Raw genomic sequence first — 24,339 nt, 5'->3', positions numbered from 1 at the left:
CCTTGGAATGCAGCTCCCATTTAGTGAACAACATATCGGCTGAAGGTGCACACTTTCCAAACTTTCAATTATCACTGTTTTTGAAGCGTGTGGAGGGGGTCTGCCCTATCTACACAGAGTGCCTGCCCAGCGGTTGGACTATCTCACTCCTTTCCCCAAAAAGCCTCTCTTCATCATTGGACCCGGGTTTGAGTGCAAGATGTTTACCGATTCCGCGAGGTTATGGGCCACCGATCACTTTATCAATATATCCATACCCACAAGAAAGTGGTTTAACAACATCTGGGCGCAGCAAGGTGACTTGTCGTTAATGACAACTGTTGCTGCTTAATTTCTGCCGTTTTTAGAGATTTAAAAGTTCAACAGATGAGAATTGATCGCAGTGAGCTGGACTATGTAGTTAGTACGATGTAAACCACTGCATTATCTTAAAAGATGTATGAAGTCTACAGTGTAAGTCAAAGGCAAGTATTTAGTGGATTCAACATGTTTAAATGAAGGAGGTAATGGGATTAACGATGGAAAAATCTTCAATAGTTTCTCCACAAATATTACAATATCCAGATGAGAAAGCCCTACAGGTGTGCGAGCTGAAATTATCCAGATTTTCCCGATTGAGGAACTGAGTGGGACAATCACTGCATTCTTTCAGAATTGATAGAAGAAAAATGAAATGATGATAAGATTGTGGGGAAATTATTGGAATGTGTGCAGAGCGACAGAATGACTGAGTACAATATGTTGCTAAGAATGATCTGATCAATGAGAGATATTGGTGGCTGTTTCACTTGGGTAACTATTATGAAAGGGGATTTCAGGTGGTCAGGGCCTTGGTTACTGCCTCCTGTGGTGAGCACCAGACCTGAAAGTGGATGGAGATAACTGTTCAGATCTCTTAAGACACACTGCCAAAGCAGATAGGACCTGGACCCAGGCCTCCTGGCACAGAGGCAGGAACACTACCACTGCATTACAAGTACTCCTGGAAGGATGTAAATAACAGATGATTGTTTGGATCTGTCAAGCTGTGGGCAATGGGTCGTGTCGAACTTCCACCTGCACGTTAGCGAACCCGATGGACCTTAACATCAAACTACAGCAGCTTCAGTGTCACCATGATTGAAATTTTATCTGCCCTGGTGGGATTTGACCCAAAATTGCAGAACATGACCTGGGTTTCTGGATTAGTCCAGTGGCAATACCACTAGGTCATCGCCTCCCTCAGGCTGGGCATTTTATAGAGTGATAGAGCTGTACAGCATGGAAACAGACCCTTCGGTTCAACTCATCCATGCTGACCAAATATCTTAAAATAGCCCCATTTGCTAACATTTGGCCCGTATCTGTCTAACCCCTTCCTATTCCTGTACCCATCCAGATGCCTTTTAAAAGTTGTAACTGTACCAGCCCCGACCACTTCCTCTGGCAGATCATTCCATACACGCACCACCCTCTGTGTGAAAATTTTGCCCCTTAGATCACTTTAAAATCTTTCCCCTCTCACCTTAAACTTATGTCCCATAGCTTTGGATTCCCCCACCCTGGGGGAAAACACCTTGCCTATTTACCCTATCCATGCCCCTCATGATTTTATAAACCTCTATAACGCTACCCCTCAGCCTTGGATGGTCCAAGGAAAATGGCCGCAGCCTATTCAGCCTTTCCTTTAGCTCAAACCCTCTGAACCTGGCAACCTCCTTGTAAATCTTTCCTGAACTCTTTCTAGTTTCACAACTTCCTTCCTGCAGCAGGGAGACCAGAACAGCATGCAGTATTGCAATAGTGGCCTAACCAATGTCCTGAACAGCTGCAACATGACCCTCCCAAATCCTATACTCAGTGCACTGACCAATAAAGGCAAGCATACCAACCGCTGCCTTCACTGCTCTGTCTACCTGCGACTCCACTCCACAATGAACCTGCACTCCAAGGTTGCTTTGTTCAGTAACACTTCTCAGGACCTTACCATTAAGTGTATAAATCCTGTCCTGATTTGCCTTTCCAAAATGTAGCACCTCGCATTTGCCTAAATTAAGCTCCATCTGCAACTCCTTGACCCATTGGCCTGTCTGATCACAATCCTGTTGTATTCTGAGGTAACCTTCTTCGCTGCCCACTATATGTCCAATTTTGGTGTCATCTGCAAATTTACTAACCATACCTCCTGTATTCACATCCAAATCCTTTATGTAAATGATGAAAAGCAGTGGACCCAGCACTGATCCCTGTGGCATGTTGCTGGTCACAGGTGTCCAATCCAAAAAGCAACCCTCCACCATTATCCTCTGCATCCTACCTTTGAGCCAGTTCTGTATCCAAATGGCTAGTTCTCCCTTCCATGTGATCTCACCTTGCTGTATTGCAGTGGCTAGGGGACTAATCATCCCGGGTACTGGGGGAACAGTGCAGATTTTTCACAATATGGTTAGGATTTAAAGGACTAAGTTATGCAGACAGGTACCACAGATGTGTTCTGCATGTAGTTTGAAGTTTGAGAAGTAATTGAATTGCAGTGTTTGTGGATATATTAGAATTGAATAGCCATGATACGGAGGAACCATTTGCTTGGATGAGGAAATGCAGAACGACAGCAACATGAACTTTAAATTAGAGCTCTGACATTTACAGGGGACATGATGAAGGATTATTTACATGGAGAGAATTTAAATATGCCCTCTGTAAATACTGTTATGATTGGGCACTTTGTTTATATCATTAGTGGGTATGGGAATCTCTCACTGTGTCAGCTTTTGTTGACCATCCCAGTGACTCCTTGAGAAAATGGTGGTGAGCTGCCTTCCTGAAGCACTGCATAGAATCATAGAATTCCTACAGTGTGAAATCAGGCCATTCGGCCCATCAAGTCCACACCAACATCCTGAAGAGTATACAAGCCAGACCCAGCCCCCATCCTATCCCTGTAAACCTGCATTTCTCATGACTAATCCACCTAGTCTGCACATCCCTGGACATGATGGACAATTTAGCATGGCCAATCCACCCAACCTGCACATCTCTGGACTGTGGGAGGAAACTGGAGCACCCGGAGAAACCCACATGGTTAGTTTTTACTGTAGAAAAAGAAATGGCATCTAGAGAATATGCAGAAACAAATTGTGATCAGAGATATTGGGAACTGCAGATGCTAGAGAATCCAAAATAACAAGTTGTAGAGCTGGATGAACACAGCAGGCCAAGCAGCATCTCAGGAGCACAAAAGCTGATGTTTCGGGCCTAGACCCTTCATCAGAAAAGGGGAATGAGGAGAGGATTCTGAAATAAATAGGGAGAGAGGGGGAGGCGGACTGAAGATGGATAGAGGAGAAGATAGATGGAGAGGAGAGAATAGGTGGGGAGGTAGGGAGGGGATAGGTCAGACCAGGGAGAAAGGACAGGTCAAGGGGGTGGGATGAGGTTAGTGTGTAGGAAATGGTGGTGCGGCTTGAGGTGGGAGGAGGGGATAGGTGAGAGGAAGAACAGGTTAGGGAGGCAGGGATGAGCTGGGCTGTTTTTGGGATGCAGTAGGGGAGGGGATATTTTGAAGCTTGTGAAACCCACATTGATACCATTGGGCTGCAGGCTTCCCAAGTGGAATATGCGTTGCTGTTCCTGCAACCTTCAGGTGGCATCATTGTGGCACTGCAGGAGGCCCAGGATGGACATGTCGTCTAAGGAACGGGAGGGGAGTTAAAATGGTTCGCGACTGGGAGGTGCAGTTGTTTATTGCGAACTGAGCAGAGGTGTTCTGCAAAGCGGTCCCCAAGCTTCTGCTCGGTTTCCCCAATGTAGAGGAAGCCCCACCGGGTACAATGGATACAGTATGCCACATTGGCAGGTGTGCAGGTGAACATCTGCTTAACATGGAAAGTCATCTTGGGGCCTGGGATGGGGGTGAGGTGTGGGGGCAAGTGTAGCACTTCCTGTGGTTGCAGGGGAAGGTGCCGGGTGTGGTGGGGTTGGAGGGGAGTGTGAAGCGGACAAGGGAGTCGTGGAAAGAGTAGTTTCTCCAGAAGGCAGACAGGGGTGGGGATGGAAAAATGTCTTTAGTGGTGGGGTCGGATTGTAGACGGCGCAAGTGTTGGAGGATGATGCGTTGTATCTAGAGGTTGGTGGGGTGGTATGTGAGGACTAGGGGGGATTCTCTTTTGGCGGTTATTGCGGGGGCGGGGTGTGAGGGATGAGGTGCGGGAAATGCGGGAGACGTGGTCAAGGGCGTTCTCAACCACCGCGGTGATGGGGAGGGTGGGGGGGAGTTGCGGCCCTTGAGGAACGAGGACATCTGGGATGTACGGGAGTGGAATGCCTCATCCTGGGAGCAGAGGCGGCGGAGGCGAAGGAATTGGCAATAGGGGATGGCATTTTTTCAAGAAGGTAATGTTTTAAAACAGTTCACATGACACAAGTGGAAGTTTGGGAGATTTCAGAGAATATGAAGGTAGATAAATCTCCGGGAACTGATCTAATGTATCCCAGACTGTTGTGGAAAGTTTGAGAGAAAATTATGAGATCCCTTGCAATAATACTTGCATCATCTATAACCACAGGTGAGGAGGGTGATGACTGTAAGGTGGCTAATGTTATAGCTTTGTTTAATAAAGGTTGTAAGGAGAAACCATGGAATTACAGACCTGTGAGTATGAATTTGGTTGTGGGTAAATTGTTGGGGGTAATTATAAAAGATAGGATTCATGGACATTTAAAGGGACAAAATTTGATTAGGGATAGACATCATGGTTTATGCAAAGAAAATCATGTCTCACAAACTTGAGATTTTTTGAGGAAGTTACCAAAACATTGATGATAGCAGAGTAGTAGATGTTGTTTGTTTGGATTTTTGTGAAGCCTTTGACAAGGTTCTGCATGGTAGACTAATCAGTAAAGTCAGGCCACATGGGATTAAGGGTTGAGAACGCCCTTGACCGCGTCTCCCGCATTTCCCACACCTCATTCCTCACACCCCGTCCCCACAATAACCACCAACAGAGAATCCCCCCTAGTCCTCACCAACCTCTGGATTCAACACATCATCCTCCGACACTTGCGCCATCTACAATTGGATACATAATTGGCTTAATGACAGGAGGCAGAGTAACGGTGGAGGGTTGCCTTTCAGGCTGGAGGTCTGTCATCAGCGGCGTTCCATAGGGATTGGTACTGGGTCCTCTTTTGTTTATCATTTATATAAATGATTTGGATGAGAACCTAGAAGGCATGGTCAGTAAGTTTGTGGGTGACACTGAAATTGGTGACATTGTGGACAGTGGAGAAGGTTTTCTGAGATTACAAAGGGATCTTGATCAAATGGGTCAACGGGCTGAAAAATGGCAGAAGGAGTTCAATGTGGATCAAAGTTGGTATCGTATTTTGGTATAACAAACAAGGGTAGAGCTTATACAATTAATGGCGGGGCTATGGGTGGTGTTGTAGAACAGAGGGACCTAGAGGTGCAGGTATATAATTCTTTAAAGTTTACATCACATGTAGACAGAGCAATTAAAAAAGCATTTGGCACACTTGCCTTCATTGCTCAGCCCTTTGAGTCGAGGTATTGGAAGTCATGTTGTGGTTGTACAGGACCTTGATGAGGCCTCTTCCGGAATACAGTGTCCAGCTCTGGCTGCCCAGTTAAAGGAAGGATATTAACAAGCTGGAGAGGGTTCAGAAGAGATTTACAAGGATGTTGCCAGATATGGAAGGTTTGAGTTATAAACAAAGGTTGGATAGGCTGGGATTTGTTTCACTGGGGCGTAGGAGGCTGAAAGGTGACTTGACAGAGGTTTATAGAATAATGAGAGGTAGAGATACAGTTAATGGTAATTGTCTTTTTGCTAAGATGGGGAATTCCAGACTGGAGACACATTTTTAAGGCGAGAGGAGAGAGATTTAAAAATGACATAAGAATCAAATTTTTTACACAAGGGGTGGTTTGTGTGTGGAATGAACTTCCTGATGAAGTGGTGGATGTGGGTACAGTTACAATGGTTAAAAGACATTTGGATAAGTACATGAATAGGAAAGGTTTGCAGGGATACAGGCCAGGGGCAGGCAGATGGGACTAGTTTAGACTGAGATTATGGCTGGCATGGACTGGTTGGACCTTGTGTGACTGTATGACTATGACATGGAGAGAATTTGCAAACTCTGAGCAGTCATCTACAGTGCATGTGTTGTAGATTGACTCCAATGCCCTCAGGAAGAGAATTTGCAGGATTTTGTCCCAGAGACAGAAAATAAACAGCGATATATTTCCAAAATAGTGTTGGAAAAGGTTATAAGGGATAGGATTCATAATCATCTAGAAAAGAATAAATTGATTAGGGATAGTCAGCACGGTTTTGTGAAGGGAAGGTCGTGCCTCACAAACCTTATTGAGTTCTTTGAGAAGGTGGCCAAACAGGTAGATGAGAGTAAACCGGTTGATGTGGTGTATATGGATTTCAGCAAGGCATTCGATAAGGTTCCCCACAATAGGCCATTGTACAAGATGCGGAGGAATGGAATTGTGGGAGATATAGCAGTTTGGATCAGAAATTGGCTTGCGGAAAGAAGACAGAGGGTGGTAGTTGATGGGAAATGTTCATCCTGGAGACCAGTTACTAGTGGTGTACCCCAAGGGTAAGTGTTGGATCCACTGCTGTTTGTCATTTTTATAAATGACCTGGATGAGGGCGTAGAAGGATGGGTTAGTAAATTTGCAGACGACACTAAGGTCGGTGGAGTTGTGGATAGTGACGAAGTATGCTGTAGGTTACAGAGAGACATAGATAAGCTGCAGAGCTGGGCTGAGAGGTGGCAAATGGAGTTTAATGTGGACAAGTGTGAGGTAATGCAGAGATAATGGGAACTGCAGATGCTGGAGATTCCAAGATAATAAAATGTGAGGCTGGATGAACACAGCAGGCCAAGCAGCATCTCAGGAGCACAAAAGCTGACGTTTCGGGCCTAGACCCTTCATCAGAGAGGGGGATGGGGGGAGGGAACTGGAATAAATAGGGAGAGAGGGGGAGGCGGACCGAAGATGGAGAGTAAAGAAGATAGGTGGAGAGAGTGTAGGTGGGGAGGTAGGGAGGGGATAGGTCAGTCCAGGGAAGACGGACAGGTCAAGGAGGTGGGATGAGGTTAGTAGGTAGCTGGGGGTGCGGCTTGGGGTGGGAGGAAGGGATGGGTGAGAGGAAGAACAGGTTAGGGAGGCAGAGACAGGTTGGACTGGTTTTGGGATGCAGTGGGTGGGGGGGAAGAGCTGGGCTGGTTGTGTGGTGCAGTGGGGGGAGGGATGAACTGGGCTGGTTTAGGGGTGCAGTAGGGGAAGGGGAGATTTTGAAACTGGTGAAGTCCACATTGATACCATATGGCTGCAGGGTTCCCAGGCGGAATATGAGTTGCTGTTCCTGCAACCTTCGGGTGGCATCATTGTGGCACTGCAGGAGGCCCATGATGGACATGTCATCAAGAGAATGGGAGGGGGAGTGGAAATGGTTTGCGACTGGGAGGTGCAGTTGTTTGTTGCGAACTCAGCGGAGGTGTTCTGCAAAGCGGTCCCCAAGCCTCCGCTTGGTTTCCCCAAGTAGAGGAAGCCGACACAAGTCCTCCTCCTGGACACCCGCTTCCAACACAAGTCCTCCTCCTGGACACCACCCCCAGGCCTCCTACCCTCCCTCGACCTCTTCATCTCCAACTGCCGTCGAGACATTAACCGCCTCAACCTCTCCACCCCTCTCACCCACTCCAACCTCTCCCCCGCAGAACGGGCAGCCCTCCGCTCCAACCCCAACCTCACCATCAAACCCGCAGACAAGGGTGGCGCAGTGGTAGTATGGCGCACTGACCTCTACATCGCCGAGGCCAGACGCCAACTCTCCGACACCACCTCCTACCGCCTCCTCGATCATGACCCCACACCCGAGCACCAAACCATCATCTCTAACACCATTCATGACCTCATCACCTCAGGGGACCTCCCACCCACAGCCTCCAACCTCATTGTTCCCCAACCCCGCACGGCCCGTTTCTATCTCCTTCCCAAAATCCACAAACCTGCCTGCCCTGGTCGACCCATCGTCTCAGCCTGCTCCTGCCCCACCGAACTCATCTCCACCTATCTGGACTCCATTTTCTCCCCTTTGGTCCAGGAGCTCCCCACCTACGTCCGTGACACCACCTACGCCCTCCACCTCCTCCAGGACTTCCAATTCCCTGACCCCCAACACCTCATATTCACCATGGACGTCCAGTCCCTGTACACCTGCATTCCGCATGGAGATGGCCTCAAGGCCCTCCGCTTCTTCCTGTCCCGCAGGCCCGACCAGGCCCCCTCCACCGACACTGTCATCCGCCTAGCTGAACTCGTCCTCACACACAACAACTTCTCTTTTGACTCCTCCCACTTCCTACAGACTAAGGGGGTGGCCATGGGCACCCGCATGGGCCCCAGCTATGCCTGCCTCTTTGTAGGTTACGTGGAACAGTCCCTCTTCCGCACCTACACAGGCCCCAAACCCCACCTCTTCCTCCGGCACATTGATGACTGTATCGGCGCCGCCTCTTGCTCCCCAGAGGAGCTCGAACAGTTCATCCACTTCACCAACACCTTCCACCCCAACCTTCAGTTCACCTGGGCCATCTCCAGCACATCCCTCACCTTCCTGGACCTCTCAGTCTCCATCTCAGGCAACCAGCTTGTAACTGATGTCCATTTCAAGCCCACCGACTCCCACAGCTACCTAGAATACACCTCCTCCCACCCACCCTCCTGCAAAAATTCCATCCCCTATTCCCAATTCCTCCGCCTCCGCCGCATCTGCTCCCACGATAAGACATTCCACTCCCGCACATCCCAGATGTCCAAGTTCTTTAAGGACCGCAACTTTCCCCCCACGGTGATCGAGAACGCCCTTGACCGCGTCTCCCGCATTTCCCGTGACACATCCCTCACACCCCGCCCCCGCCACAACCGCCCCAAGAGGATCCCCCTCGTTCTCACACACCACCCTACCAACCTCCGGATACAACGCATTATCCTCCGACACTTCCGCCATTTACAATCCGACCCCACCGCCCAAGACATTTTTCCATCCCCTCCCCTGTCTGCTTTCCGGAGAGACCACTCTCTCCGTGACTCCCTTGTTCGCTCCACACTGCCCTCCAACCCCACCACACCCGGCACCTTCCCCTGCAACCGCAGGAAATGCTACACTTGTCCCCACACCTCCTCCCTCACCCCCATCCCAGGCCCCAAGATGACATTCCACATTAAGCAGAGGTTCACCTGCACATCTGCCAATGTGGTATACTGCATCCACTGTACCCGGTGCGGCTTCCTCTACATTGGGGAAACCAAGCGGAGGCTTGGGGACCGCTTTGCAGAACACCTCCGCTGAGTTCGCAACAAACAACTGCACCTCCCAGTCGCAAACCATTTCCACTCCCCCTCCCATTCTCTTGATGTCATGTCCATCATGGGCCTCCTGCAGTGCCACAATGATGCCACCCGAAGGTTGCAGGAACAGCAACTCATATTCCGCCTGGGAACCCTGCAGCCCAATAGTATCAATGTGGACTTCACCAGTTTCAAAATCTCCCCTTCCCCTACTGCATCCCTAAACCAGCCCAGTTCATCCCGTCCCCCCACTGCACCACACAACCAGCCCAGCTCTTCCCCCCCACCCACTGCATCCCAAAACCAGTCCAACCTGTCTCTGCCTCCCTAACCTGTTCTTCCTCTCACCCATCCCTTCCTCCCACCCCAAGCCGCACCCCCAGCTACCTACTAACCTCATCCCACCTCCTTGACCTGTCCGTCTTCCCTGGACTGACCTATCCCCTCCCTACCTCCCCACCTACACTCTCTCCACCTATCTTCTTTACTCTCCATCTTCGGTCCGCCTCCCCCTCTCTCCCTATTTATTCCAGTTCCCTCCCCCCATCCCCCTCTCTGATGAAGGGTCTAGGCCCGAAACGTCAGCTTTTGTGCTCCTGAGATGCTGCTTGGCCTGCTGTGTTCATCCAGCCTCACATTTTATTATCTGTGAGGTAATGCACTTTGGTAGGAGTAACTGGAATGCAAAGTACTGGGCTAATGGTAAGATTCTTGGTAGTGTAGATGAGCAGAGAGATCTCAGTGTCCATGTACACAGATCCTTGAAAGTTGCCACCCAGGTTGACAGGGCTGTTAAGAAGGCATACAGCGTTTTAGCTTTTATTAATAGAGGGATCAAGTTCCGGAACCAAGAGGTTATGTTGCAGCTGTACAAAACTCTGGTGCGGCCACACTTGGAGTATTGTGTACAGTTCTGGTCCCCGCATTATAAGAAGGATTTGGAAGCTTTGGAAAGGGTGCAGAGGAGATTTACTAGGATGTTGCCTGGTATGGAGGGAAGGCTGAGGGACTTGAGGCTGTTTTCGTTAGAGAGAGGAAAGTTGAGAGATGACTTAATTGAGACATATAATATAATCAGAGGGTTAGATAGGGTGGATAGGGAAAGCCTTTTTCCTAGGATGGTGACGGCGAGCACGAGGGGGCATAGCTTTAAATTGAGGGATGAAAGATATAGGACAGATGTCAGAGGTAGTTTCTTTACTCAGAGAGTAGTAAGGGAATGGAACACTTTGCCTGCAACAGTAGTAGATTCGCCAACTTTAGGTACATTTAAGTCGTCCTTGGATAAGCATATGGGCGTACATGGAATAGTGTAGGTTAGATGATCTTGAGATGGGTATGACAGGTTGGCACAACATCGAGGGCCAAAGGGCCTGTACTGTGCAATAATGTTCTATGTTCTATGTTCTAAGTCAGGATGGTGAGTGGCTTGGAGGAGTTCTTGTAGTTGTGATGTTCCCATGTATCTACTGCCCTTGTCCTTCTAGATGGGAGCTGTTTGAGGACCTTTGATAAAATTCTGCAGCATTTGTAGATAGTACACACTGCTGCTACTGAGTGTCGGTGGAGGAGGGAGTGGATGTGATGCCAATCAAGTGGGCTGCTTTGTCTCAGTGGGGAGTAATGTTCACACTCCTTACTTGTGTGGTCTAGGTGGCAAACAGGCTTTGAGGATTCAGGTGGTGAGTTATTTTCTGCAGGAAATCTGGCCTTCGATCTCTTGTTGTCAGTGGTAACCTCCAGAATGTTAACAGTGGAGGATTCAGTGATGGTAACACCATTGAATGTCAGTGGATGGTGGTTAGATTGTCTCTTATTGGCAATGGTTATAGTCTGACATTTATGTGGCACCAATATTACATGCCACTTGTCAGCCCAACCCTGGATATTGTCCAGATCTTGTTGCATTTGAACATGGACTGTTTCAGTATCAGAGGACTCATGAATGATGCTGAACATTGTCCAATTATCAACGAACATCCCCACTCCCGAACTTATGACGGAGGGAAGGCCGTTGATGAAGCAGCTGAAGGTGGTTGGGCCTAGGACACTCCCCTGAGGAACACCTGCAGAGATGGAGGAAGGATGGGTGGATGAAGAGGGTCCAGATCCGAAACGTCAGCTTTTGTGCTCCTCTGATGCTGCTTGGCCTGCTGTGTTCATCCAGCTCCACACTTTGTTTTCTCAGATTCTTCAGCATCTGCAGTTCCTACTATTTCCTGCAGAGATGCCCTGGATTGACTTTTTTTATTATGTTGAGCCCCAGGGTCACTTCATTCATGACAATGTCACATGCAAATGACCCACAGTTTGATGTTTGTTGACAGAGCTTGTTATATTTTGACTAGCAAATGAGAAATCATGAATTATAAATCAATTAATTTTGATTGCTTGTACTGAAGTTTAGTGTGGGCTTGTTTTTACTTTAAAAGGCCAAGTATGAAAGTAGAATTCTTTCAGATGAGGTATTTCACTGAGTTGGTCCCTCAAAGTATTTTTCCAATGAATTCATTCATTTGGGACATTCCAGATTCTGAACAGTGCTGTAAGAACTTGAGTTGTTCCTTGTTTCTGCAGGGTGGTTTATCTGAGTCTGGACGCAGGGCTCACAAAAACTATTCAGCAATAGCGTCATAACAAGTGAAGTGAAAAATATATCGAAATCACACTTGGGAAGAAAACATAATCCATGTGAACCAATCTGGAGGGAGATTTCCTCAAACACCTGATGCTGCTGGCCAGTGGCATCTTGTTCTTCATCTTTTCTTGCAGCAGGAAAGAACAGAAGTCAAAAAAGAATTCTGTTGTTTCTCTTGCCTTCCGGGTTACTGACTACCCGTTAGTCTAAGCCTATCTGATGGGCACACACACACGCTGCAGAGATCAGAGACACCAGGAGAAATAAAACACCAGTTATGGAGACAAATTCATTTCTCAAAAATCTAAAATGCACTTTCTTTTAAAAAAAAATCAGAATTCATTAACAGGAAAGTTAGAACAAATGCTAAGAGGGAAAGTACCAATTCTAACAGTAATAATAGAAACATCAAGATTAGAATTTTTTTTGAGACCTGAGTTGCAACATTATTGTGTAGAAAGTATCGCAGGCCCCTTTCTTTGTGCCATCAAATAAATTATATAATGCACATTTACTATTTGCAGTAAAACATAAATTTAACATTAAACTAGTTGTAACCACTTTGGTGTTCCAGTTTCAGTTACTTCTGATTCCGAAACTGTTTGGCTTGGTTTAGCAATAACCATCTCTCAGACTGAGAGGAGTTTAACACCCTGTCTGCAATTTGCCATTTCAAATCCAGCCTGATACTTCGAAACAGTGATGGGGAAGTGCTGCTAAGATGGAGGGTTATCTTTCAGTAGAGATAATGACAATGGGACACCCCTTATCAATACAGACTGAATACTTCCCGACATTCCAGGGTTAATTCCATGAACAAATATGGTAACAGACTGTAAACACCACAAAAGATACATCTCCATTTGTGGAGCTGCAGTGTTAACTGGTACCACACTTCACTGAGCATGCCTGAAATACTGTCTCCTGGGGCCAAATGAAGTGTTCCTGACCATCACACAGTGATATGGCAAGTGGAAAAAGAGACAGTGCTTTGGAAGTGAAAACTGATCACAAGTTGCATCATTGCACCATTTAGATACAAGGAAAGATTAGAGAGATTGGGCTTATTCTCCCTGGAGCAGAGAAGGTTAAGTGTGGCCTTATAGAGGTGTCTGACAAGGTGATGAAGGATGTTCTGTTTCCACTGTTGGTCTGTCCGTGACAAGGGATCACAATTCCAGGATTGTCAGTAAGAGAGCGAGGAGTGAGATGAGGAGAAAGGTCCTTACACAAAGAGTTGTTAGGTTTTGGAATGTGCCGCCTGGGACGTGGTGGAGCCAGATTCCAGAGGAGGTTTCCAAAGAGACCGGGATAGATATTTGAAAGGGATGAAGTTAGAGGGTTGCGAAGATAGGGTTGGAGGCTGGGACTAGCTGTGTAGCTCTTTCAGGAGCCAGAACAGTCACCATGGGTCGAATGGCCTCCTTCTGTGCTGAAACATTCTAGGATTCTATTAGCAAACGGTGTAGTAATAAAATCTTACGTGAACTGATATTGATACCTGACATTTCTTCAGTCTCCTAAGAATTGATAAAGCCAGTTGTTGGTTTGCTTAAAGTGTGATGTGTGTTAATGTATCGCCCCAAATCAGCAGCAGCAACAATCAGACTCTATTTCAATCTGAGAAACTTTCCGGCAAGCCTCACACACATGCAGTCTGTTTACTTGACAGAAAGAAGACTATGCCTGTCTTTCAAGTCCTGTTACTCTGGTGAAAACCTTCAACAACCTCACTGCCCCTGCAAGCAAAGGCATCACTTTCCATCTGTGTCTTGTCTGTCACCTTCCTGCATTAAACCCAAAGCAAAGACAGACCGGGTGCTGAGATAGTGCTGTGATTTGCTGTAAGCTTACGATGTTGACCTCAGCCGATCAGGGTGTAGGATCCATTCGGCCGAGGCTTCCGGGTGATTTAGAAACTGGAATGAGGAAACACACACACAGCAGATGCAGTCCAACCTGGCTAAATGTGAAGTTATACACTTGCATGTGAGATCATTGATAGAGTTGTAAAGTTAGAACATAGAACATAGAACATAGAACAGTACAGCACAGAACAGGCCCTTCAGCCCACAATGTTGTGCCGACCATTGATCCTCATGTATGCACCCTCAAATTTCTGTGACCATATACATGTCCAGCAGTCTCTTAAATGACCCCAATGACCTTGCTTCCACAACTGCTGCTGGCAACGCATTCCATGCTCTCACAACTCTCTGCGTAAAGAACCTGCCTCTGACATCCCCTCTATACTTTCCACCAACCAGCTTAAAACTATGACCCCTCGTGCTAGCCATTTCTGCCCTGGGAAATAGTCTCTGGCTATCAACTCTATCTGTGCCTCTCATTATCTTGTATACCTCAATTAGGTCCCCTCTCCTCCTCCTTTTCTCCAATGAAAAGAGACCGAGCTCAGTCAACCTCTCTTCATAAGATAAGCCCTCCAGTCCAGGCAGCATCCTGGTAAACCTCCTCTGAACCCTCTCCAAAGCATCCACATCTTTCCTATAATAGGGCGCCCAGAACTGGACGCAGTATTCCAAGTGCGGTCTAACCAAAGTTTTATAGAGCTGCAACAAGATCTCACGACTCTTAAACTCAATCCCCCTGTTAATGAAAGCCAAAACACCATATGCTTTCTTAACAACCCTGTCCACTTGGGTGGCCATTTTAAGGGATCTATGTATCTGCACACCAAGATCCCTCTGTTCCTCCACGCTGCCAAGAATCCTATCCTTAATCCTGTACTCAGCTTTCAAATTCGACCTTCCAAAATGCATCACCTCGCATTTATCCAGGTTGAACTCCATCTGCCACCTCTCAGCCCATCTCTGCATCCTGTCAATGTCCCGCTGCAGCCTACAACAGCCCTCTACACTGTCAACGACACCTCCTACCTTGGTGTCGTCTGCAAACTTGCTGACCCATCGTTCAATTCCCTCGTCCAAGTCATTAATAAAAATTACAAACAGTAGAGGCCCAAGGACAGAGCCCTGTGGAACTCCACTCACCACTGACTTCCAGGCAGAATATTTTCCTTCTACTACCACTCGCTGTCTTCTGTTGGCCAGCCAATTCTGTATCCAAGCAGCTAAGTTCCCCTGTATCCCATTCCTCCTGACCTTCTGAATGAGCCTACCATGGGGAACCTTATCAAATGCCTTACTGAAGTCCATATACACCACATCCACAGCTCGACCCTCATCAACCTTTCTAGTCACATCCTCAAAAAACTCGATAAGGTTTGTAAGGCATGACCTACCCCTCACAAAGCCGTGTTGACTGTATTTGATCAAGCCATGCTCTTCCAGATGGTCATAAATCTTATCCCTCAGAATCCTTCCTAACACCTTGCAGACGACAGACGTGAGACTTACCGGTCTATAATTGCCGGGGATTTCCCTATTTCCTTTCTTGAAGAGAGGAATTACATTTGCCTCTCTCCAGTCCTCAGGTACGACTCCAGTGGAGAGCGAGGATGCAAAGATCTTCGCAAGTGGCGAAGCAATTGCATTTCTCGCTTCCCAAAGCAGCCGAGGACAAATCTGATCCGGGCCTGGCGACTTGTCAATCTTAATGTTTGACAAAATTTTCAGCACATCAGCTTCGTCTATCTCTATCCATTCCAGCATGCACACCTGCTCTTCAAAGGTTTCATTCACTACAAAGTTGGTTTCTTTCGTAAAGACAGAAGCAAAAAACTCATTTAGGGCTTCCCCTACCTCCTCAGGCTCCACACACAAGTTCCCTATGCTATCCCTGATCGGCCCTACTCTTTCTTGGACCATTCTCTTATTCCTCACGTAAGTGTAAAATGCCTTTGTGTTTTCCCTGATTCCTTCTGCCAAGCCTTTCTCGTGCCCCCTCCTGGCTCTCCTCAGACCATTTTTGAGCTCCTTCCTTGCCTGCATGTAATCCTCTCTAGCTGAACTTGACCCTAGCTTCCTCCACCTTATGTAAGCTACCTTCTTCCTTTTCACTAGAAGCTCCACCGCTCTCGTCATCCAAGGTTCCTTAATCTTACCCCTTCTTGCCTGTCTCAGAGGGACATATTTACTCATCATTCCCAACAACTGCTCCTTAAGCCATCTCCACATGTCTATAGTTCCCTTACCATGGAACAACTGCTCCCAGTCCATGCTTCCTAACTTGAGAGGGTTGATAGGGTTGTCAAAAAGGCATATGGCGTGTTGGTTTTCATTGGCAGGGGAATTGAGCTTAAGAGCCGTGAGGTTGCCCTGCAGCTCTATAAAACTCTGGTTAGACCACACTTGGAATATTGTGTTCAGTTCTGGTCACCTCATTATAGGAAGAATGTGGAAGCTGTAGACAGGATGCAGAGGAGATTTACCAGGATGCTGCCTGGACTGGAGGGCAGGTCTTATGAGGAAAGTTCGAAGGAGCTAGGGCTTTTTTCATTGGAGCGAAGAAGGATGAGAGGTGACTTAATAGAGGTGTACAAGATGATGAGAGACAGAGATAGAGTGGATAGTCAGAGACTCTTTCCCAGGGAGGGGATGACTATTATGAGGGGGCATAATTTTAAGGTGATTGGAGGAAGATATAGGGGAGATGTCAGAGGTCGGCTCTTTACACAGAGAGTCGGTGGTGGGGGGAGGGGTGCGTGTGGAATGCGCTGCTGGCAGTGGCAGTGAAGTCAGATACTTTACAGACTTTTAGGCGACTCTTAGATAGGCACATGGAGGATAGTGAAATGTAGGGTATGCAGAGTAGACTGATCTTAGTAAGATAATAGATCAGCACAACATCAGTACAGGGCCTGTACTGTGCTGTACTGTCCTACATCATTAGCAGGAAGGTAGAGTCGATCGAAGTGGCGATGTGTTGGGAAGTACGGATGTACAACGGGATCTGGGTGCCTGTGCACACCAGTCAATGAAAGTGGTTAGGCAGCTGAAGCAAGCAATTGGGAAGGTAACCAGTGTATTGGCTGTCATTGCAGGAGGATTTGAGTTCAGGGAAAGAGATGTCTTACTGCGGTTATACAGGGCTTGGTGAGACCGCACCTGGAGCATCACGTGCAGTTTCGGTTTCCTTCCTTAAAACAGGATATACTTGCCGTACAGAGAGTGCAGTGGAGGTTCACTCAGCTGATACCGAGGATGACAAGGCTGTCCTGTGAGCAGAGATCGGTTTCAACAGGGTCTGTATTCACTAGAGTTTAGAAGGATGAGAGGGGATCTGATCAAAATGTAAAATTCTAACAGGGCTGGACAGACTAGATACAGGGAGAATGCTGTCCCCTGGTTGGGGAGTCTAGAATCAGGGGACACAGCGTCAGGATTCAGGGTAGACCATTTCAGACCGAGATGAGGAATCATTTCTTCACTCAGAGGGTGGTCAGGCTGTGAAACTCATTACTACAGAAGGTGCTGGAGCATGGGCCTCTGAGTATATTCGAGAAAGTGTGACAAAGTTGTGTATAGTACTTCCCCGGACTGAAGAAACTACACCGTGTTCTCCACAGCCTTCAGCATGTCATTGATGACGATGAGCCCCTCACCAAGATCTTCCCCACACCTCCACTTCTCACCTTCATACAACCGCCAAGCCTTAAACAGCCCAGTGTTCACAGTAAAGGACAACATCGGACAACATCGACCCCAACACTATACAGCCCTGTCATGGTAACCTCTGTAAGACATGTCAGATCATTGACATGGACACTACCATCACACGTGGGAACACCACCCACCACGTGCACGGCAGATACTCATGTGACTCGGCCAGTGTTGTCTAACACGCTGCAGGCAAGGATGCCCCGAGGCATGGTATATCGGTGAGGCCGTGCAGTCGCTATGAATGGACACCAGGCAACAATCGCCAGACAGGAGCGTCCCCTCCCAGTGGGAGAACACTTCAGTGTCAAGGACATTCGGCCCCGGATCTTCGGGTAAACATCCTCCAACATGGGCTTCAAGATCCATAACAATGCAGAATCACTGAGCAGAAACTGATAGCCAAGCTCCATACTCATGAAAACAACCTCAACCGTGATCTGAGGTTCATGTTGGTTTACATATGACCCCACCCACACCGTTTGTCTCTGTGAAATCTTCCTTACTGTCCTGTTTGAACACCATCACCTTGATAACTTGTAACAATCCCTCTACTTAAATTAGTCTGTACAGTTTTGGATTAGTTATTACTTTGGTTAGACCCTCAGCATGTGTCTCTTATACCTCAAAGAAAAAAGAATAAAGAAAATTACAGCACAGGAACAGGCCCTTCGGCCCTCCAAGCCTGCGCCGATCCAGATCCTCCATCTAAACCTGTCGCCTATTTTCCAAGGATCTGTATCCCTCTGCTCCCTACCTGTTCATGTATCTGTCTAGATACGTCTTAAATGACACTATCGTGCCCGCCTTTACCACCTCCACTGGCAACACGTTCCAGGCATCCACCACCCTCTGCATAAAGAAATTTTCACGCATATCTCCTTTAAACTTTTCCCCTCTCACCTTGAAATCGTGACCCCTAGTAATTGAGTCCCGCACTCTGGGGGAGAAAGCATCTTGCTAACCACCCTGTCTATACCTCTCATGATTTTGTTGACGTCAATCAGGTCCCCCCTCAATCTCCGTCTTTCTAATGAAAATAATCCTAATCTATTCAATCTCTCTTCATAGCTAGCACCCTCCATACCAGGCAACATCCTGGTGAACCTTCTCTGCACCGTCTCCAAAGCATCCACATCCTTTTGGTAACGTGGCAACCAGAACTATACACAGTACTCTAATAAATGTGGCCGAACCAAAGTCCCATACAACTGCAACATGACCTGCCAACTCTTGTACTCAATACCCCGCCCAATGAAGGAAAGCATGCCGTATGCCTTCTTGACCATCCTATGGACCTGCGTTGCCACTTTCAGGGAACAATGGACCTGAACACTCAGATCTCTCTGTTCATCAATTTTCCTCAGGGCTTTTCTATTTACCATATAGTTTTCTCTTGAATTTGATCTTCCAAAATGCATCACCTCGTATTTGCCATGGATTGAACTCCATCTGTCATTTCTCCGCCCAACTCTCCAGTCTATCTATATTCTGCTGCATTTTCCGACAGTCCCCTTCACTATCTGCTACTCCACCAATCTTAGTGTCACATGCATCTTGTTAATCAGACCATCTATACCTTCCTCCAGATCATTTATGTATATCACAAACATCAGTGGTCCCAGCATGGATCCCTGTGGAACACCACTGGTCACAGTTCTCCATTTTGAGAAACTCCCTTCCACTACAACTCTCTGTCTCCTATTGCCCAGCCAGTTCTCTATCCATCTAACTTATACACCCTGGACTCCATGTGTGACTTCACTTTCTTCATCAGCCTGCCATGGGGAACCTTATAAAACACCTTACTGAAGACCATGTATATGACATCTATAGCCCTTCCCTCAAATAGTGACTTTGTCACTTCCTCAAAGAATTCTACCAAGTTGGTAAGACATGACCTTCCCCGCACAAAACCATGCTGCCTATCACTAATAAGCCCATTTTCTTCCAAATGTAAATAGATCCTATCCCTCAGTATCTCCTCCAGCAGCTTCCCCACCACTGACGTCAGGCTCACCGGTCGATAATTACCTCGATTATCCTTGCTGCCCTTTTTATACAAGGGGGCAACATGAGCTCCTCTGATGAAGGGTCTAGGCCCGAAATGACAGCTTTTCTGCTCCTGAGATGCTGCTTGTCCTGCTGTGTTCATCCAGCTTCACACTTTGTTATCTTGGATTCTCCAGCATCTGCAGTTCCCATTATCTCTGAGCAATTCTCCAGCCCTCTGGGACCTCACCCGTGCTCAAGGATGCTGCAAAGATATCTGTTAAGTCCCCGGCTATTTCCTCTCTCGCTTCTCTCATGAACCTGGGATAGATCTCATCTGGACCTGGGGACTTGTCCACCCTAATGTCTTTTAGAATATCCAACACTTCCTCCCTCCTTATGCCAACTTGACCGAGAGTAATCAAACATCTAATCCTAACCTCAACATCCATCATGTCCATCTCCTCAGTGAATACCAACGCAAAGTACTCATTAAGAATCTCATTTTCTGACTCCTCGCATAACTTCTCTCCTTTGTTCTTGAGTGGGCCAACGCTTTCTCTAGTTACCCTCTTGCTCCTTATGTATGAATAAAAGGTGTTGGGATTTTTCTTAACCCAGTTTGCTAAAGATATTTCATGACCCCTTTTAGACCTCTTAATTCCTCGTTTCAGATTGGTTCTACTTTCCTGATATTCTTCCAAAGCTTCGTCAGTTTTCAGTCGCCTAGACCTTATGTATGCTTCCTTTCTCCTCTTTGCTAGTCTCACAACTTCACCTGTCATCCATGGTTCTCTAATCCTGCCCATTCTATCCAACATTTTCACAGGGATATGTCTGTCCTGCATTCTAATCAACCTCTCTTTAAAAGCCTCCCACATATCAAATGTGGATTTACCCTCAAACAGCTGCTCCCAATCCACATTCCCCAGCTCCTGCCGAATTTTGCTACAGTTGGCCTTCCCCCAGTTTAGCACTCTTCCTTTAGGACCACTCTCGTCTTTGTCCATCAATATTCAAAAACATACGGAATTGTGATCACTATTCCCAAAGTAATCCCTACTGAAACTTCAACCATCTGGCCGGGCTCATTCCACATCATCAAGTCCAGTATGGCTCCTTCCCAAGTTGGATTATTTACATACTGCTCTAGACAACCCTCCTGGATGCTCCTTACAAATTCTGCTCCATCTAAACCGCTAACACTGAGTGAATCCCTGTCAATGTTGGGAAAATTAAAATCTCCCATCACCACCACCCTGTTGCTCCTACACCTTTCCATAATCTGTCTACATATTTGTGCCTCTATCTCACACTTGCTGTTGGGAGGCCTGTAGTACAGCCCCAACATTGTTAACACACCCTTCCTATTTCTGAGCTCTGCCTCTATTGCCTCACTGCTCGTGTTCTGCATAGCGCCCTCCTTCAGCACAGCTGTAATAGCCTCTTTGACCAAAAATGCAACTACTCCACACCTCCACTCCTTTTACCTCCTCCTGTATACCGCCTGAAGCATCTATATCCTCGGATATTTAGTTGCCAATCATGCCCTTCCCTCAACCAAGTCTCAGTGATAGCAATAACATAATTCTCTCAGTACTAATCCAAGCCCTAAGTTTATCTGTCTTATCTACTACACTTCTCGTATTGAAACAAATGCACCTCAGGCCACCTGTCCCTTTGTGTTCATCGTCTGCTCTCTGCCTACTCTTCCCTTTAGCCGCACTGACTCCATTATCCAGTTCCTTACAGGTTTTAGTTACTACCTCCTTAATGACCACTAATCTTATTTGGTTCCCATCCCCCTGCCACATTAGTTTAAACCCTCCCCAACAGCATTAGCAAAAACAGCCCCAAGGACATTGGTTCCAGTCCTGCCCAGGTGTAGACCGTCCAATTTGTAATAGTCCCACCTTCCCCAGAACCGGCCCCAATGTCCCAAAGATCTGAACCCCTCACTCCTGCACCATCTCTCAAGCCACGCATTCATAATGGCTATTCTTTCATTTCCGCACTGACTAGCACGTGGCACTAGTAGCAATCCTGAGATTACTACCTTTGAGGTCCTACTTTTTAACTTGGCTCCTAACTCCCTAAATTCTGCTTGTAGGACCTCATCCCGTTTTCTGCCTATATCATTGGTGCCTATATGCACCACGACAGCTGGCTGTTCACCCTCCCCCTTCAGAATGTTCTGCAGCTGATCTGAGACATCCCTGATCCGTGCACTTGGGAGGCGACATACCATTCAGGAGTCTTATTTTCAACCACAGAACGGCCTAGCTACTCCCCTGACAATCGAATCCCCTCTGACTAAAGCCCTTCCACTCTTTTTCCTGCCCTTCTGTACAGCAGAGCCAGCCACGGTGCCATGAACCTGGCTACTGCTGCCTTCCTCTGGTGAGCCATCTCCCCCAACAGTATCCAAAATGGAATACCTGTTTTGGAGAGAGATGACCGCAGGGGACACCTGCACTGCCTTCCTGCTCTTTCTCTGCCTTTTGGTCACCCATTCCCTTTCTCCCTCAGCAATCCAAATCTGCGGTGTGACCAATTTGCTGAACATGCTATCCACGACCCTCTCAGCATCGGCTATGCCCCAGAGTGAGTCCATCCACAGCTCCAGAGCTGTCATGCGGTCTAACAAGAGCTGCAGCTGGACACACTTCCTGCACGTGTTGGAAGGTTGGACAAGTGGGCTTGTCCAATCTGTACACTTCCTGCATACTGTTCTGGTCACTGCATTATAGGAAGGATGTGGAAGCATTGGAAAGGGTGCAGAGGAGATTTACTAGGATGTTGCCTGGTATGGAGGGAATGTCTTACTAGGAAAGGCTGAGGGACTTGAGGCTGTTTTCGTTAGAGAGAAGAAAGTTAAGAGGTGACTTAATAGAGACATACAAGATGATCAGAGGATTAGATAGGGTGGAGAGTGACAGCCTTTTTCCTCGGATGGTGACGGCGAGCACGGGGGGACATAGCTTTAAATTGAGGGGTGATAGATATAGGACAGATGTCAGAGGTAGGTTCTTTACTTGGAGAGTAGTAAGGGCATGGAATGCCCTGCCTGCAACAGTGGTAGACTCTCCAACTTTAAGGCCATTTAAATGGTTATTGGATAAACATATGGATGATAATGGAATAGTGTAGGTTAGATGGGCTTCAGTTTGGTTTCACAGGTCGGCGCAACATCGAGGGCTGAAGGGCCTGTACTGCGCTGTAGTGTTCTACGTTCTATGAATCAGGGACATCAGCCATGTCCCTGACTCCCACATTGAGCAAGAGGAGCATAACACAGGTCTGGGATCCCTTGCCATTTTTACTCTTAAGCTTCACTTAATTCCTGCTGTAAAATCAAATACTAGATAAATGAAATGAAAAAAATTTGTACCAAATCACTCTGCCTACCAGCACACGATAAAAAAAAGAACATTAACCTGATTCACACACCAGAGTCTGTTTTATTGGGTCAGAGGCGAAGGGTGGGTGTCATGCTACTTTGTTATTCAATTTTTTAGATAGTCTCCAGCAACATGTTATTTTTACTTTTTTGTAATTATCTCTCTGGGTCAAATCATCAGATCATAGGTCATCTTTTCGCTGTTAATCAAATGTTGGCACTTTATCACAGTGTCTGACACTTTTGATCAAATGCAGAGATCTATTATTCAGCCGTTCACACCATTTGTACAATATTTTGATGTCTCTGCATTAAAGTCTCTGCCTGTGCGCTTGCCTTCACTTCACCCGAAAACGAGCAGCACGCCAGAGATGGCGTTGGTGGAGTCAGCTTGTCCAATCTGTACACTCCTCTTCTTCATCCTCCCTTTCTCGTTTTTCTTTTTCTCGGTATTTTTTGTGAGTTTTTTTCGACTTGCTTACCCCCGGAGAGACAGTGGAGGAAGCAGCAGTGACAATGACACAGCCCCATTGGGTCTGATGGCCTGAAGTAGGTTTCTATGGAGCGATGCACTCTTTCTGACAGAATTAGCCTCGCTGTGCTCGCTCTCCAGACAGGGGCTCGATCTACTCAGCATTGGACCAGTCCCTGTGAGACCTCAGCCTGCCTGCTCACCCCCCCGTCACACACACCAGGGGATCTCCCTCACTGTCACATACACGGGGGGGGGATTGAGGCGAATGTGCAAAGAGTGAGACTAACATGACAGTGAGGGAGATCCCCCCGGTGTGTGTTACAGTGAGGGAGATCCCCCTGGTGTGTGTGACTGTGGGGGATATCCCTCCAGTGTGTGTGACAGTGGGAGAGATCCCCCAGTGTGTGTGATAGTGAGGGAGATCCCCTGGTGTGTGTGACAGTTGGGGGAGATCCCCCCCCCCCCCCCCCCCCCCCCCCCCCCCCCCGGTGTATGTGACAGTGAGGGAGATCCCCTGGTGTGTGTGACGGGGGGGAAGAGCAGGCAGGCTGAGGTCTCGCAGAGACTGGTCCAAAGCTAAATAGATCGAGCCCCTGTCTGGAGACCGAGCGCAGCGAGGCTAATCCTGTCAGAAAGAGTGCATCGCTCCATAGAAACCCACCTTTCCCTCACCACCATCAGTTAGCTCTGAATCCTGTGCCTGTCTCTCTCTTCACATCACCTGGTGAAGGCTGTATTTTTGAATTAACCTGCTGGACTCTAACCTGGTGTCATTTGACCTCTGACCTTATCCATCCCAGTCCAATGCTGGGACCTCCACACTCCCTGCGTTCGAGGGACAAAATAAAATATTGCAACTTTTGTAAAATGCTTCGTAAT

General features: G+C 47.4%; 1 protein-coding gene across 2 annotated transcripts in view; it reads left to right on the top strand.

Moving 5' to 3' along the window:
• The window catches only part of clec19a (C-type lectin domain containing 19A), a 117,323-nt gene that overhangs the window by 472 nt on the left and 92,512 nt on the right, over positions 1–24,339 (top strand). The window lies entirely within an intron of this gene.

Source organism: Stegostoma tigrinum, chromosome 23, assembly GCF_030684315.1.
Source record: "Stegostoma tigrinum isolate sSteTig4 chromosome 23, sSteTig4.hap1, whole genome shotgun sequence".
Taxonomy (NCBI): domain Eukaryota; kingdom Metazoa; phylum Chordata; class Chondrichthyes; order Orectolobiformes; family Stegostomatidae; genus Stegostoma; species Stegostoma tigrinum.
This window is presented reverse-complemented; position numbering and strand designations above follow the sequence as displayed.